Source organism: Hemiscyllium ocellatum, chromosome 1 (genome assembly GCF_020745735.1).
Source record: "Hemiscyllium ocellatum isolate sHemOce1 chromosome 1, sHemOce1.pat.X.cur, whole genome shotgun sequence".
NCBI classification, from domain to species: domain Eukaryota; kingdom Metazoa; phylum Chordata; class Chondrichthyes; order Orectolobiformes; family Hemiscylliidae; genus Hemiscyllium; species Hemiscyllium ocellatum.
In genome coordinates this window covers 79,568,790-79,584,562 of record NC_083401.1, presented here as the reverse complement: position 1 = coordinate 79,584,562, position 15,773 = coordinate 79,568,790, and the positions used below count along the sequence as shown (strand labels likewise).

The 15,773-nt window shown below is 40.9% G+C and overlaps 1 protein-coding gene across 3 annotated transcripts in view; it reads left to right on the top strand.

The window, feature by feature from the left end:
- The window catches only part of pde4d (phosphodiesterase 4D, cAMP-specific), a 613,923-nt gene that overhangs the window by 543,557 nt on the left and 54,593 nt on the right, over positions 1–15,773 (top strand). The window lies entirely within an intron of this gene.

The following is a 15,773-nucleotide window of genomic DNA, read 5'->3' as shown; positions in this document are numbered from 1 at the left end:
AAGGAACCACATGCATTGCAGGCAAGGATTTACCAGCAAGTGGTTCTATGTTATTCAAATTTCTCACTGACCCAAACGTACCTCATTCCTGATGATGGGCTTGTATCTGACATGTTAATTCTCCTGCCCCTTGGATACTGCCTGGCCTGCTGTGTTTTTCCAGCGCCACACCCACAACTCTGATCTCCAGCATCTGCAGTCCTTTCTTTCTCCAAACATAACCTAAAGTAAGATATGAAAAATCTTATGTTTTAATTCAATGTAAGCATGCACAAAGTAGGTAGCAAATAACAATGGATATTACAGCTCCACTGCTCTAAACCCCACCCCACCCAAAAATAATGAAGACAGGGTTCCACACCACCAGCCTCCACATCTAACACATCATCCCCAAACACTTCTGCCAACTCCAATTAGACCCTGCTATCCAGAACATCTTCCCCTCCCCATCTCTTTGTCTGCTTTCTGTGAGGATCATTCCCTTCGCCATTCTTTGGTTTGCGCCACATTCCTGCCACACCCCCCCCCCCACAACCATCCCATATAACCAAAAAGGATGCAACAACTACCCATACACTTCCTCCCTCACTTCCATGTAGGGCCCCAAAGAGTCCTTCCAGCTGAGGTAGGGGTTCACCTGCCTCTCTTCCAATCTAGTTTACTGTAGCCGATGCTCTCAATTCTCTACATCAGTGAGAGCCAACGTAGACTAGGTGACCATTTCACCAAGCGTCTTGATGGGACCCGGAACAGCCAGCCTGACCTCCCGGTCACTACCCATTTCAATTCCCCCTCCCATTCCCTCTCCAACATGTCTATGCTCGGCATCCTCCATTGCCACAGTTAGTCAGACCGCACATTGGAGGAACAACACCTCATCTTTCACCTGGGCAGCCAACAGCCTGGAGGACTCCACATTGAGTTCTCAATTTCAAATAACCTTCCCACCCATTCCCAGCTGCCTTTCTAGCCCTGCTTCCTCCCTTCCATCCCACCTCCTGCCTCACTAGCTTCACTATCCCACCTCCAATATCATCCCATTTCTAGCCCTTTCTCTCCTCTCTGCCTCCTTGACCTGATCTTACCTATTCATCTTCCTTCACACTTATCTGCTTCACCCTTCTCACTGACCCATCACAATAATTCCCCTACCTGCTTCCACCTATCGCTATCCCACCTGTCTTTCCCCTAACCCCACATGCCCATTTATTTCTGAGCTGCTTTTACCCTCCCCAATCCCAATGAACAGTCTTGACCCAACACGTTGACTGCTCCATCTCCTGAAGCTGCCTGGCTTGCTGTGTTCTTCCAGGCTCCTGTTTCTCTACTATGGATGTGTGTGTTGGCGGTTACCAGATCTTCCATGCATTACTGCACCATCGAGCTTTCAACTTTAGAATTGTTCCGTATCTTTGAGGATTTTAGATATTACAGCACTGCATCCAGTTTGTAAAATGTTGGAATAGTTTTGGTGTAAATCAATCAGTTATTTTATTCCAGGTTTCTTTTCAAGTAAATTAAGCCACATTCATCAATAGATAGGACATTATGAAGTTCAAAAGAATCATGGGATGGATCCCTGAAGGTTATTAGACATATTGATTTGGAGATACCAGTGATGGACTGGGGTATACAAAGTTAAAAATCACATAACACCAGGTTATAGTCCAACAGGCTCATTTGGAAGCACTATAGGTTAGTTAACAAGGCATACAGAATGCTTGCCTTTATCAGTCAGGGCATAGTTTGTTAGAACAAGGAGGTCATGTTGGAGCAGTACAGAACTTGATTAGGCCACAGTTCAGGTCATCATACTATCATGAAGAATATGTTTGTGCTGGAAAAGGTACAAAAGAGATTCAACTTGATGGAGAATTTCACCGATGATGAGATGCTGGATAAGCTTGGGTTGTTTTCTTTGGAGCAGAGAATGTTGATGTAGGAATCTAACAGATGTGTCTGTGATTATATGGGGCACAGACAGCAAAGATAGAAAGCAGCTTATTCAAAGGATCAAGGAAAGGAAGGCATTCTTTTAAAGTGAAAGGCAAGAGGTTTGGAGGAGACTTAAGGATCAAAATTTCATCCAGAGAATGGTGGGCATCTTGGGTGTACTGCCTAGGAGGGTAGTTCAGGTGGGAAGCCTCACCTTTAAAAAGTACTTGGATGAACACTTGAAGTATCATAACATTCAAGGCTTTGGGCCCAGTGTGGGAAAAGTGGGACTAGTGCAGATAGTAGTATACTTTTCTGGTAGTACAGACTCAATGGGGTGAAGAGCTCAGACTGTACTGTGTGATTCTAGACATTAACGTGGGCTGTCCTTGTCTCGATAATGAAACATGGAATAATAACACAAAATGCTGGAACTTCTCTCCAATTTAGACTGCATCTACCAAGAGAGAAACAGCATTAAAGATTCAGGCCAATGTTGAGCCTTCGTCAATGCTAAAAGCAATTCAAAATATGAGTTTCAGCTAGTGAGATTTGGCAGAGAATGAGGGGAAAAACAGGTGGATTTGGAAAGATTGTTTCCCCTTGTTGGAGAGGCTAGGACAAGGGGGTGTGATCTCAGAATAAGGGATCACACATTTATGACAGCGATGAGGAGGAGGGTGGGAAATCTGTGAAGTGCTTTACCAGTAAGAGCTGCTGAGGATGGACCATTACATATATTCAAGGCTGAGATAACCAGTTTTAATCAGTAAATGAGTCCAGGGTTATGGGGAAAATGCAGGAAAGTAGAGTTGAGGCCTATTAGATCAGCGAGGATGTAATTGAATCATATCCATGATGTGAAGGTGCCAATGTTGGATTGGGGTAGACAAAGTTAAAATCACACCAGGTTACAGTCCAACAGGTTTATTTGTAAGTACTAGCTTTCAGAGCACAGTTCCTTCATCAGGTAGCTGATGAAAGAGCAGCACTCCAAAAGCAGTGCTTCCAAATAAACCTGTTGGACTATTATCTGGTGTTATGTGATTTTTAACATTGAATGGCATGGCAGACCCAGTGGGCTAAATGGCCTACTTCTCTTCCTGCACTTTTGACGTGAAGATCTGTGTAGGAGAACGAGCAGGAAAGTTTAAATGATAAAAGATTCTGTGGTCATGCATGAATTAAAAAGGCAAAGGATGTGGTTGTTATCAATCATCCGAAAAGCAAACAAGCAAATCAAGAAAAAAAAACAACCAGAAACAAAATGGAGTGTCATGTTGAAAGATGAGGTGCTGTTCTTTAGGCTTGTGTTGAACCTTGTTGAAAAGTTGCAGCAGGTCACAGAGAGGAAGGTCAGAGTGGAAGCCAGGTGAAGAATTGATGTCAGAAATGACAGGAAGCACAGAATAATGCTTGTGGATAGCAAGTCACCCAGTCTGTGTTTGATAGAGGAAGTCACATTGTGAATAGTGATGAAGAATAGATCCATGTAACATGTTAGGATTTGTTGTGGTTCTGTTCGCCGAGCTGGAAGTTTTTGTTGCAAACGTTTCGTTTGGCTAGGCGACATCATCAGTGCTTTGGAGCCTCCTGTGAAGCGCTTCTTTGATGTTTCTTCCGGTATTTATAGTGGTCTGTCCTTGCCGCTTCCGGGTGTCAGTTTCAGCTGTCCGCTGTAGTGGTTGGTATATTGGGTCCAGTTTACAAAATACCATGCAAGGACTGCACAAAACACTATATAGGACAAACAGGAAGACAGCTAACAAGCCGCATACATGAACATCAACTAGCCACGAAACAACACGACCAGCTATCCCTAGTAGCCACACACTCAGACAACAAGCAACATGAATTCGACTGGGAAAACACCACTATCATAGGGCAAGCCAGACAGAGAACAGCCAGGGAATTCCTAGAGGCATGGCATTCATCCACAAACTCCATCAACAAACACATCGACTTGGACCCAATATACCAACCACTACAGCGGACAGCTGAAACTGACACCCGGAAGCGGCAAGGACAGACCACTATAAATACCGGAAGAAACATCAAAGAAGCACTTCGCAGGAGGCTCCAAAGCACTGATGATGTCGCCTAGCCAGGGGACGAAACCTTTGCAACAAAAACTTCCAGCTCGGCGAACAGAACCACAACAACGAGCACCCGAGCTACAAATCTTCGCACAAACCTTGAATGTTAGGATTTCATGTGTGTGCCCTTAGAACTGCATATAACATGAATTTGCACTTTTAGCAGAATTGAGGAATAAATCCTAAATGCATCTGGTTCCAATTTTATTAACAGCTGCATGGTATTGTGAGGGGAAATTGGTTTGTTTCATTTTTCAGAGTGGTGCGATGAAATCAACTCTCATTTTAATGTGTTTTTTTATTACTTGCTACCAGTACAAACTGTTATATTCTTAGATTGTATCACAATTTTTGATAGCATCTGATGATCATTCAATAACTTGCACTCGTGTTGTACTTTTAAGGTACTAAGTGCCCAAAATGATTAACAGAGATGCAAAGGAGTAGAAAAGAGTTAGCGAAAACTATTGAAAACACGAGGGAATTGAGGTTTTGAAGAGCCTTTTGCAAATGGGAAGAAATTAAACTATCATGGAGAGGTTCAGGAGATATAACAAGACAACCAAAAAAAATTGAAGCTTATTTGAATGTTAACAAATGGACATCAGAGGAAGTACTTTAATTGCTTTCTGTGATGAACTAAAATATGTCTTGAATCAATTCTGTAACATTGAGCAGATGAAATGAATATTTTGTGTTTCAAGTATGACATGGTTGGGTGGTGTTATCGCGAGACTATTACTTCAAAGACTCAGGTACTGTTATGGGGACCTGGGTTCAAATCCCACCATGGCAGATGGTGGAATTGGAATTCCATAAAAATCTGGAATTACGAATCAAATTATGATCGTGGATCCATTGCTGATTGTTTGGAAAACCCCATCTGGTTCACTAATGTCCTTTAGGGAAAGAAATGGTCATCCCAATCACGTCTGGCTGACATGTGACTCCAAATCCACAACAATGTAGTTGACTCTTAAATGTCTTCTGGGCAATTAAGGCTGGGCAATTAAGGATGGGCAATTAATGCTGGCCTAGCCAGAGGCCCCATTTCCTGCAAATGAATAAAACAGAAACTGCAGAGACCATTCACAATTTTGGTTCAATGCAAGCTCCTTAACCTTTGTTCATTTTGTTTTGGATTCCCTAGAGAGAGGGAGAGCAATTGGTGAGACAAACTGAAATAATATTTGTTAAAAAGCTACTTTTTCACTGGAAATTTAGTGCATATTTGAATGTGTTCCAGTGAACTTGGACAATAATCGTCAAACTGGATTGGAGGTAGATTATTTTTGATGAGCACCACAATCATTCCTTACAAAGTTCCTGCTCAAAAACCAAAGATTGTTCGCAATAATCATATAATTGCAAATTATAAATATAACAAAAAATATTTGAATAAGAACCTGAGTACAGTTGTGTACATTATATAGCTATGCGTTTTGAAACCATCAGTATCACCTTGATGTGTCTATTAAATTGTAATCTTCAATAGTTTATGGAAATCTGATGGAAAAATATATTACAGTAGAAATTAGTCATCAAATCCAAATGTTATGGATGGAAATTAATCCAAAATGTGTGATTGGCCAAAGAAAATCAGGTTTCCTGGGCACAAGTTGGCTCTAATTATGTTTTATGAGCATAGAGGCAACCTAACAAACCAAGAGCACAAAATAAAGTTTGACTAAGAGACTAGAGCTCCATTACCCTGTTGAAACAGAGACAACATTTATTAATTAATAGCTCTGGTCTGTTATCAATTGAACAGTGTTTCTTTATGCAATGTTAAGAGACCTCAAATGCTTGTATTGTCTGATATTGATATTTTGCAGTGGTTTACATGTTGATTGCCATGTAGTAAAACAATTGTTAGTGGAAACTAGTGATTCAATAACAGTGTGCTTAAAATTTATATATGTATGTATATAAATTATATATATAAAAAAAAGTACACCCACTGTGGTACAGTACAATTTTAAGTGATTCACTTGGCATTGAAGTCCAAGACTTTGGCACAAGGGGCCATTGGGGTGAGTAGAAAGGCCTAGTGGATGGAGGTACAGAGATTGGCAAAGGGGCATGAGGTGTCTTGGGAGGTGAGTGGTGGACATGGCATAGCATAAAGGAACATTGTGAATGACGGGGGGGGGGGGGGGGTGAGGTGGGGGTGTGATGTATGAGGTCATAATCTGTCAGGATGAACAAAAGATGGCGTGAATTGAGAAATATGTGATGGGTGAGGGCTAGATGGCCTTATGGTTTCATGACAACTGGGACAATGGCACACACCAACAAGGCATGTACCTAGGAGCCATGTGGCTACCTCTGACCTATTTTCCAGGTCAGCTGGCCTACCTGAAGCCTGTACCTGCCTCCTGGTAATAAACATCCCTCTGTGTGGTCACTTTTCCCTGAGCTGGGCACTCAAAGCCGATAACTTACCCGATCCCTGCAACCCAATTCGTAGCTGAACATCCAGGTTAGAATATTTCTTTCTCAGCCTATTACATGACTAGTTTTTGAGATAATGGTCCTTATTACAACTTTTGCAGCTGTACACTATAATGAGCCAGTTAAATATCCAAAAGAAAGCGTTAACCCTCTCCCTATCTTCTACTGAGCCATGAATGACCTTTCTGTTTTCACTGCAAATGATTCCACTGTTGTACCAGCACTGCAAATAGAATGAGTATATGTATATAAGAATGGGTGTATGTAACGAATTGGTGTATGGGGGTGAGAAATACAGACAAGCAGTTGTGTGAGGAGGATGGTAACTCAATGGATTGAAACTGCGAGAGTCTTTATTACCAGATACTGAATCTCCTTATCTTTTGAATGTCCAATGGACATAAATGCTAATTTTTGCATGCAGCTCTGAAAAATGTGATTATTGATGGCAGCTGTCAGGACTTTATTGTTTTTGTACACAGTAAGTATTCGCATGTGTAAAGTTGGTAGAAGAAAATTGCCCCTTCTGCTGAAAATGCCTGCATTTTTAGTCATTTGTTGGAATCAGATATTCTTAGTTTTTGCTCAGAAGCACAATGCCAATGTTTAAAAATATTGCAGAAGTTGACAAAATTTCATTGATATGGCAAATGAAATATCCTAATTTTCCTAAAATGAACATGATACATTCTGCACTTGGTTTGAGCTATGCTTCCACTTGTAATGAAGCTGTGGGTGGTAAAAGGAGGTTCAACTGAGCAGTGTGTCTGACATGGATCAGGAAAAAGACATCATTTTAACTGTGCAATATGAACTGCCTGCTTGTGTCAGTCTCCTTTGTCATTCTGTGAGTCACCAGAAATCATTTTCATCAACTGCACCAGCTGCTGGGCAGAGGCTTTCCCTGTTTCTTTCAAATGATGTGACTCACCAGGCTTGGCAGCATTGTCAGATTTTTACCACACCACAGTCTAAATGCCTCTCCAAAGCCTTCAATTTGAAACAAAGGCACCCTGCACCCTGCACTCACCGGCCAGAGAGTGGTAAATCTGTGGAATTCATTGCCACAGAAAGCTTTGTGGAAACCAGGTCATTGAATATGTTTAAAACAGAGATAGATGAGTTCTTGATTGCCAAGAGGATCAAAGGTTATGGGGAGAAAGTGGGAAAATGATTGAATGGCAGAGCAAACTCTTTGGGTCGAATGGCCTAATTTCTTCTCCAATGTCGTATAGTCTTACCTCTATCTAATGTATATATGTAAGAGTCTTGGGATCATTTCCTTTTTTCCTAGTTGATTTTGGATCTTTATTAGTCCTTCTGAGGAGGGTGGGCTTAGGTTGAACCTTGTGGAAAAGGTATTGAAGAAGTTTTTCTTACTGAATACCGCGTGCTCAGAGTGAGTTAGGGACATCTGTTGCGTGATTAATAAAGATTCTTATTCAAGCATGTTACACGCAGATTAGTTGGATGAATATTTGTACTAGTAATCGTTAAAATTTCCAGGCTCACCCTCAGCTATGCCATTGTGTGACTTATTAGGGAGAGAGAGAGAGATCAGAACTTACTCCACAACTGTTGTAATTGCAGCCTTCTAATCACAGCCTTGAAACATGGGAACTGGGAGCAGGAGAGCTGACACCCATCTGTATGAGTTGAGGGCATAGAACATAGGAATATGAATAGGTTATATCTTAGCCACTGTTCCAGTTGAGAGGACAGGCAACTTCACTCATTCATGTACAGTAATTTGGCACGGTGGCACAGTGGTTAGCACTGCTGCCTCACAGCGCCTGTAGACCCGGGTTCAATTCCCGACTCAGGCGACTGACTGTGTGGAGTTTGCACGTTCTCCCCGTGTCTGCGTGGGTTTCCTCCGGGTGCTCCGGTTTCCTCCCACAGTCACAAAGATGTGCGGGTCAGGTGAATTGGCCAAGCTAAATTGCCCGTAGTGTTAGGTAAGGGGTAAATGTAGGGGTATGGGTGGGTTGCGCTTCGGCGGGTCGGTGTGGACTTGTTGGGCCGAAGGGCCTGTTTCCACACTGTAAGTAATCTAATCTAATCTAATATAGTAGTTATCTTACTGGAGGGTAATCCAGAGGCATGAGCTAATCACTCAGAGAAGAAAGTTCAATTCTTCCATACCTGCTTGAGAATTTGCATTCAGTTTTCAAAAATGTGTGAATTTATACAGAATACAGATCAGTATAATCAACTGTGAAACTGATGGATTATTTTAAAAAACCCAACTGGAATCTTGACATCTCAGATGATCTGACCTGAATGTGACCACAATTCCAAGTAAACAGGATTGACTCTGAGCTGCATTTTGCATGTCTTGCTGTAATAATGTGAAGGGAGATCAAACCTGGAGATCTGAGCATACCAACAAACATCCTTATTGTTCCATACAACCAACAGTATTTGCAAATATATTCTGTAATCAGTCTGATTTTTTTAAAAAAAATTAAGAATGGAATTAATTGTTAATGTACTGTTTACTAAGCATAATCCAGGTAAATAAAGCGCTGTGTGGAAAATTGTATGGAGTTAGATTTAAACAAAGGACTTTTCTGTTTTGACAATACTGTTGCAGTTCCAAAATGATCATTGAAGAAAACTAATGATGATGATGTTAGATAATGCAAAGTTATAGTTTTTTGTAACTACCTTAGTCAATTATGGTTTTCTCATAATAACTTGGAAAATTTTAAGAACTATTTATTCATCATGCACAGCAAGGCGAATCTCAGCTGTGGATGAGCCAGGAGTTAGGTGTTTCTTCCTTTGTGAAGAGAAAATACACAAGAAAGACACCTTAATACCATTATTATGTACCTCCCAACAGTGAGTGACAGATCTGCTTTGACAGCAGCCTGCAAGCGAACTGCCTGCACTGCATTTTTAAAAAGAGTTCGTGCCTGGTCAGTATGAAGTTACAAAACAATAAAATCAAAATGCCAAATTGTTCTCCCCTTCTTGATCTGCAAGGAATATATATTAAAACAACCAGAGATACACCCACATCATCCCAAATAATTGAGTATATGTTCATGTCTTCAAAATCAATGCAGCTGATTTCTGGATGTCAAGAATGAGTAAGATTGTTCTAAAGTAAACATGCATAGCTTTCAATTTGTTGGATGAAACCACAGCATAGCAAGGAAATCGTCTTAAAAAATGCCAAAGAAAACTGGTTGTCAACTTATTAAAAGGCTAAGGAGAAAAACATATATTCAGAGACAAAGACTCAGAAGTTAAATCATCAATGATTTTTTTCATTAAGATAATTGATGCCTTGATTTTATTTATGTGCTGGCTGTATGTTAATGTAAACATTTCTCACATTTTCTGAAGAAAGATCTTTCCATATATAGGATAATCAGGATTTACTTGATTCTGTCATTTTCAAAGCTTAAAAAAATCAATAGATGTATAATAAAAGCAATAATTTGAAGCAAATAGAATTGTTTTAACATTGAATGGAAACTATTTGCAACTCTAGAGGGCAGTGGACACACTGATTTGAACATTTTCCATGGATTGTGTTGACAGATGAATCTCAGGGCTGTGAGTTTCTGTCAATCCTTGTGTAAATTATATAGAAGCCACAACTTAGCAACTTAGGCACGGAATAGAAGCATGAGTCGGCCATTTGGCCTCATGCACCTTAATCATGGCTGATCTTTTAGTTCAACACAATGGTTCATACCTTTAATACATAGACTTGTATCAAATTCTGTCTTGAATATAATCAGTGACTTTCACAGTCTTCTGGGGCTGAGAATTTCAAAGATTCACCAACCTCTCCGTGAAGAAATTCATCATCTTCTCAGTTTTAAATTTCCTATCCCTTATTCTGAATTTAAGTCCCTAGTTTCTTTGTAAAGCTCGAAAAAAGTGAGGGGAAAACATTTGTTCCATCCACCTATTGAGCCCTGAAAGAATTCTGTATGTTTTGATGAGATCACTTCTCATTCTTCTAAACTTTGGGAGTGCAGGCCTGGTCTCCTCAATTTCCCCTCATCAAACAATCATATTATCACAGGGATCGACTGGTGAGCTTCCAATGCACTCCTATGGAAATCATAGCCTTCTTATGTGAGGAGATCAAAACTGTACACAATAGTCCAGGTGCAAATTCACTTTTATACAGTACAAAGGCTCAGTGCAATTGCAGTAAGATATCTTAGTCGACATATCACCTCTGGGGATGACGTTTTTCAATCAAAGCCATTCAACTCCTGATCAAGGGACTGAATATCACAAAGAGAATTCACTGCAGATCGTCAGGACTGACCTTCTGCAGCCCTCTCACAGTGACCACTGTCACAGAAAATCCTTCTTGCTTTCTCCAACATGACATTCCTGTGGGCCTACATCCTCCATGATCTTGGAAGTCTGCAACCTCCTCATTGGCACCATTCAGCATGAGCTGCCGGTCTCTGGTTGAACAGCAACTCTCGTTTGGAGGGAATTCAGGTCCTGTGGTCTTGACTCCACAGAAGGGCATTGAGGTGGCCTCATCACTGCCTGATTGGTGTGGGGTTTGGCCAGCCTTCCTGAAAACAGACATGCTGGGTATCTCTCTAACTGGCAGGTGAGAGTCCTAAAGCCTCACTTCTGCTCCTCTCCAAAAGAAGTACCTTCTCATGGATTTATTAACCCATTGGAGGCCAGCAGTACTTCAGTACTGAATGTGCCACAAGGAGAGCTGGGTACTATTAGTATTTCACTAGACCTCGGAGGAAGAGCAAATGTGGATTGCCTACAATCCAGCTAAGTCCAAATCTGACTAGGACTAGGCTGGCGCATTGTGTTAAAGGGTAATGTTGGGCAGGAGGGGGAAAAGAGTGGTAAGGGTAAATTCTCATGGCTGGGGATCCATTAATTCTGGGTGACAGTGGGATGAGCCAATAGAATGCATCCCTTGCCACTTATAGTGTTGCAGTGGAGCCAGGGGCATAATAAGATAGGTGCCAGCATTAAGCATGCCAATGCCAACACGCCCCTTGTTTTACAGGTTGACCCTCTTGTTTTCCTGCCTGTTGGTGGGGCATTAGCCCATTGTCTGTATTACGTAGTCATGATTATATAAATGTACTGACCACTACACTTTCCTCCATAGCACTGGAATTTCAGCACTGGGTGACATTAGGATGCCACCAAGGCTTAATGACCACGTCAGGTAGATGAGAAGCAGAATAAAGAGAAGGAGGCAACTGGCATATCATTGTTTCATAAGTTCCTTTTGTGCCCTTAAGTTCTCAATGGATTCCAGGTCCCCTATAAGATAATCCCCAGGTCACTAATGCCATCTTTCTGACCATTTGTTATGGATCTTTGGAGTGTAATCTAGGGCAAAGTTATACGATACAATATAGCACAAAGCATTCATTCCATGTCAACATTACTCAGGGACACTTCCAACAATGCACTCGGTACTCAATGATTCACCTTTGTGCAGTCCCTCAGTACCTGTCTATTAGATGCTACTACCTTGTTGAATCCTTCTGTGCAGTGCTAACCTAGCAAAATAGCTGCTGACTCTGGCTGGGCTGAGTCTGCAGATGACTAACCCATACAACCTGAGTCAGGTCAGGCCCTATAACGCTCAGTTTCAAATTGCACCAGCTCGATATGGGTGGCAGCTGACTGGGCAGGATCAGTGACAGACATCAAGGACACTAGTGGAGTGGCAGTGTGATAAGACAAATGCTGCCAGGCTAAGAGTGGCGAAGCACATTTGTGCCTCATCAGAGCCACTGATACTCCCCCAGGTCAACGCTAGAGGAATCCCATAGCTGCATTTTAAAAACACGCGCTGGTGTGTTTTTGTTGTCAGAGCATGTAATATAGATCAGGTGACCAGACCACTATCTTTACACCAACCCCTGAGCTATGCCCCTTAATACAGAGGGAGGGGACAGGCACCACAACTGTACGCTCACTCGCATTTGGAAATGAATATTTAAGGAACAACTAGGCTTGTTAAAACCTCTGTTCACCCTCATAATACGCTGACCACACCATAATAAGGCTGGTTTGGACAGCTGGATAGATTTGGAATGGCAGTCTCTTTTTATTTTTTGCACATGGTAGGGGTTATCAACTTCGGGGTACCCTTTTGCTAGGGCAGAAGTTTCACTGTATGCTTGTTAATGCCACTCACAGCATGTTATTGCAGATATTTTTTCCATCAGTCTCTTTCCAGCCAGCTTTTAAATGGTGCAGTTGTCAATCCCAAATGTAAAATCCATCCCCGATTAATCTGCTGGAGCACAGAAACACTACAATCTCCTTGGAAGCCCAGTATCCATAGTTATCAAGACAGGAGTCCATGGCACAAACTGAGTTTGGATGGCAACAAACAGAGATCTCATTGGTCTCTAATTGAGCTCTCGCAGCTGGTTGGCTATTTCCTGCTCACATCCCATTAGAAACTGAGGCTTCAGCCAACAATTGTTGCATTGCAGCTGAGATTTCTAATTAAAATAATAGATTCACAGGATGTGAGCATACCTGGCTTATTATCCATTCCTAATTGCCCAGAGTCCAGCTATGAGTCAACTACATTGCTGTGGCCTGGAGTCACATGTAGGTAACACCAGGTAAGGATGATTGTTTCCTTCCCAAAAGGGACATCAGTGGACCAGATGAGGTTTTTTAAACAATCAGCAATGGATTCAGAATCATTAGATTCTCAATTCCATATTTTTATTGAATTTATATTCCACCATCTCTCGTGGTGGAATTTGAATCCAGGTCCACAAAACATCTAGACTAATAGTCTTCCAATAATATAACATGGTATTGTCTCCTTACAGTTCACTGTGTCCTCATGGAATTAACCACAAAGGATGGTTCACCCTATCTCCACCTGAGTCACGTTAGAAACGGCCTCCTCCATATTCCTGCACAGTGACAATCCCTGCACTCACTTCTGAGTGTCAGACTTCTCCCTTATAGTTGAGACTAGCAGATAGCTAATTCTGACTGTAATAATTTAGAGCATTTACATCTCTACTCCTTTTTTGTATCCTGTAACCACATCAGTTATATCATTTTTGGACAACCATTCAAGATTATTACTTGCTTCGTGGAAATGAAGTGTCAGAAACATTTTGAAGTTATGCTAGTGATTCTTTTCCTGATTCTGACCCCAATCGCTGTACTTGTCCGCTCAAAGGTTTCCTGCCATAAGCAGTTCTTACATCATCTGACTTTGAACTGCAAGAGCTGTGTCTGCTGCACCTTTCTGACTACTTGTATCCTAATTGCAATAGCTTCTTTTAAAGAAGGTAACCTAGAATTGACCTATTTCTTCCTTGCCCAATTTAAGGCAGCACACTCAACTGAAAATATTCAGTACCTCTTAGCATGAAAACAGTGTTATTGCAGAGGCAGGTGTTCTCATGAAGATTGTTGCATTAGCTTGAATGTGTATTTAAGTGAAAACATTTTTCTGCCAATTTGTATCTGTAGCACTAAGCCAGCAATATCTAAATTATATTTCAGCAAGGGAGTAAGGGGCTTCTGAGAGTGACAGACATGTGGGATAAATGCATAGCAGTAAAGGAGGAATTCAAATGACATTATGAACAAAAGCTCAAATAATTTACAATCATCATGTCAACCTTTTAGTTGACGTTAGTGTTTCTGAATTCCTCCAAACATAACATCACTGTAAATCATTATGCTGCCAGTTTTTCTATGATGAATTTAGAATTTTTCTTTGCTCTGGTTTTTGTGCTGAGGTGATTGTTTTCATGCACTATACACTGCTGATCATCTAACCAATGAATTTGAGACTATTACATCAAATTTATTGAGAAATAATTCTTACATTTTATTTTTAAGCAGTTCTAATAGCTAGACATGCAAGGTTGAGAAAATTCAAAAGGCTATTATGAACTACAGGAGTTCAGATCATATTGAGAGGAGCCTGAGTTGTTTACATGGTTAGTGAAATTTTGGAAATGTGTTTTTTTTTTAATACACGAAATAATAGATTTGACAGATATATTAGATTTGACCTGCCAACTCAGGCACATTGAAGAAATTTGTTGTTTTGGACAGCTCTTAAAAGGATCTTGAGACAGATGAATTCAGTTGCAAATCTATTCCAGTAAACACAATCAACATGTTTTGCTTAACCTTTTCTGAAGCTTTAGTAGTGAAAATTGTACTTTTCAATGACAGACACCAGCACATGTTATACAAGACAAACAGTAAGGTACAGGACATCTCCCAACAATGAAAGCACCACAGATAGTGTGATATTCAGCAAGATGCAAGATACAATGGAAGTACAATGTGAAGGAAACTTGACTCTGCATCTAATTGCTATACCTGCCCCAGCAATGTACAATGGGACAGTGAAAATACCAGAACTGCATACAAGCTGGAATTCCCTCCTGGCAGCTCTGTGGGTGTGATTTACAATACTACCTAGACTGTAGTTGTCAAAAATGGCAGCTCACTACCACCTTTGCAGGGCAGTTTGGGATGGGTGATAAATGTCGACCTAGTTTATAATGCACATGTCCCGTGAAAAAAAGTTGAAAATGCTGAGGAGTATTACAGTACAGGCCATTCTACCCACTGTGTTCCTGCTAACTCTCTTAAGGAGCAAGTTCACTGCCACTCCGTCGCCCTCTCCCCAAGTCTCCGTGTATTCTTCTGTTTCAGATATTCAGGATATGTAGAAAAACAGAAGGAGGCCACATTTCTCATCATGCCTGTGCTGGCTGAAATGTTTCCAGCATTTAGTCCATTGTCCTGGAGGTTATCGGACTTCACATGCATATCCAGGTACCTTTAACCAACTTGAGAGTTTCTGCTTCTACTACCCTTTCGAGCTGTGAGTTCCATCTCAGCTGTTTACTGGTCTTCCCTCCAATCCACCCTCCAACCGCTTTACATCTATGTCCTTTGAAAAGGAATGCTACACAAAGAGAAACAAGTCCTTTCCATTCAGTTTATCCAGTTCCCTCATAAAATTTTGTACACGTGAAACAAGTCTTAGCTTTCTGAATGCACATAAAGTGCACATAAATAGGATTGAAATAGCTGATTTGCATAGTTATTTTAATGCATTTATTCAGTGGCGACTGTGCTATCTTTAAAATATCTGCATAATGGCTTAATTGCAGGCTGAATTCATATTTCTTTGATCAAAAATAATTAATGGAAACCATAAGAATGACTTTTTATTTTGCAGTATGTTCACCTATTAATAGATTTTCCTAAATATAGTCTACTTGCGCAGGGGATGATCATGTATTG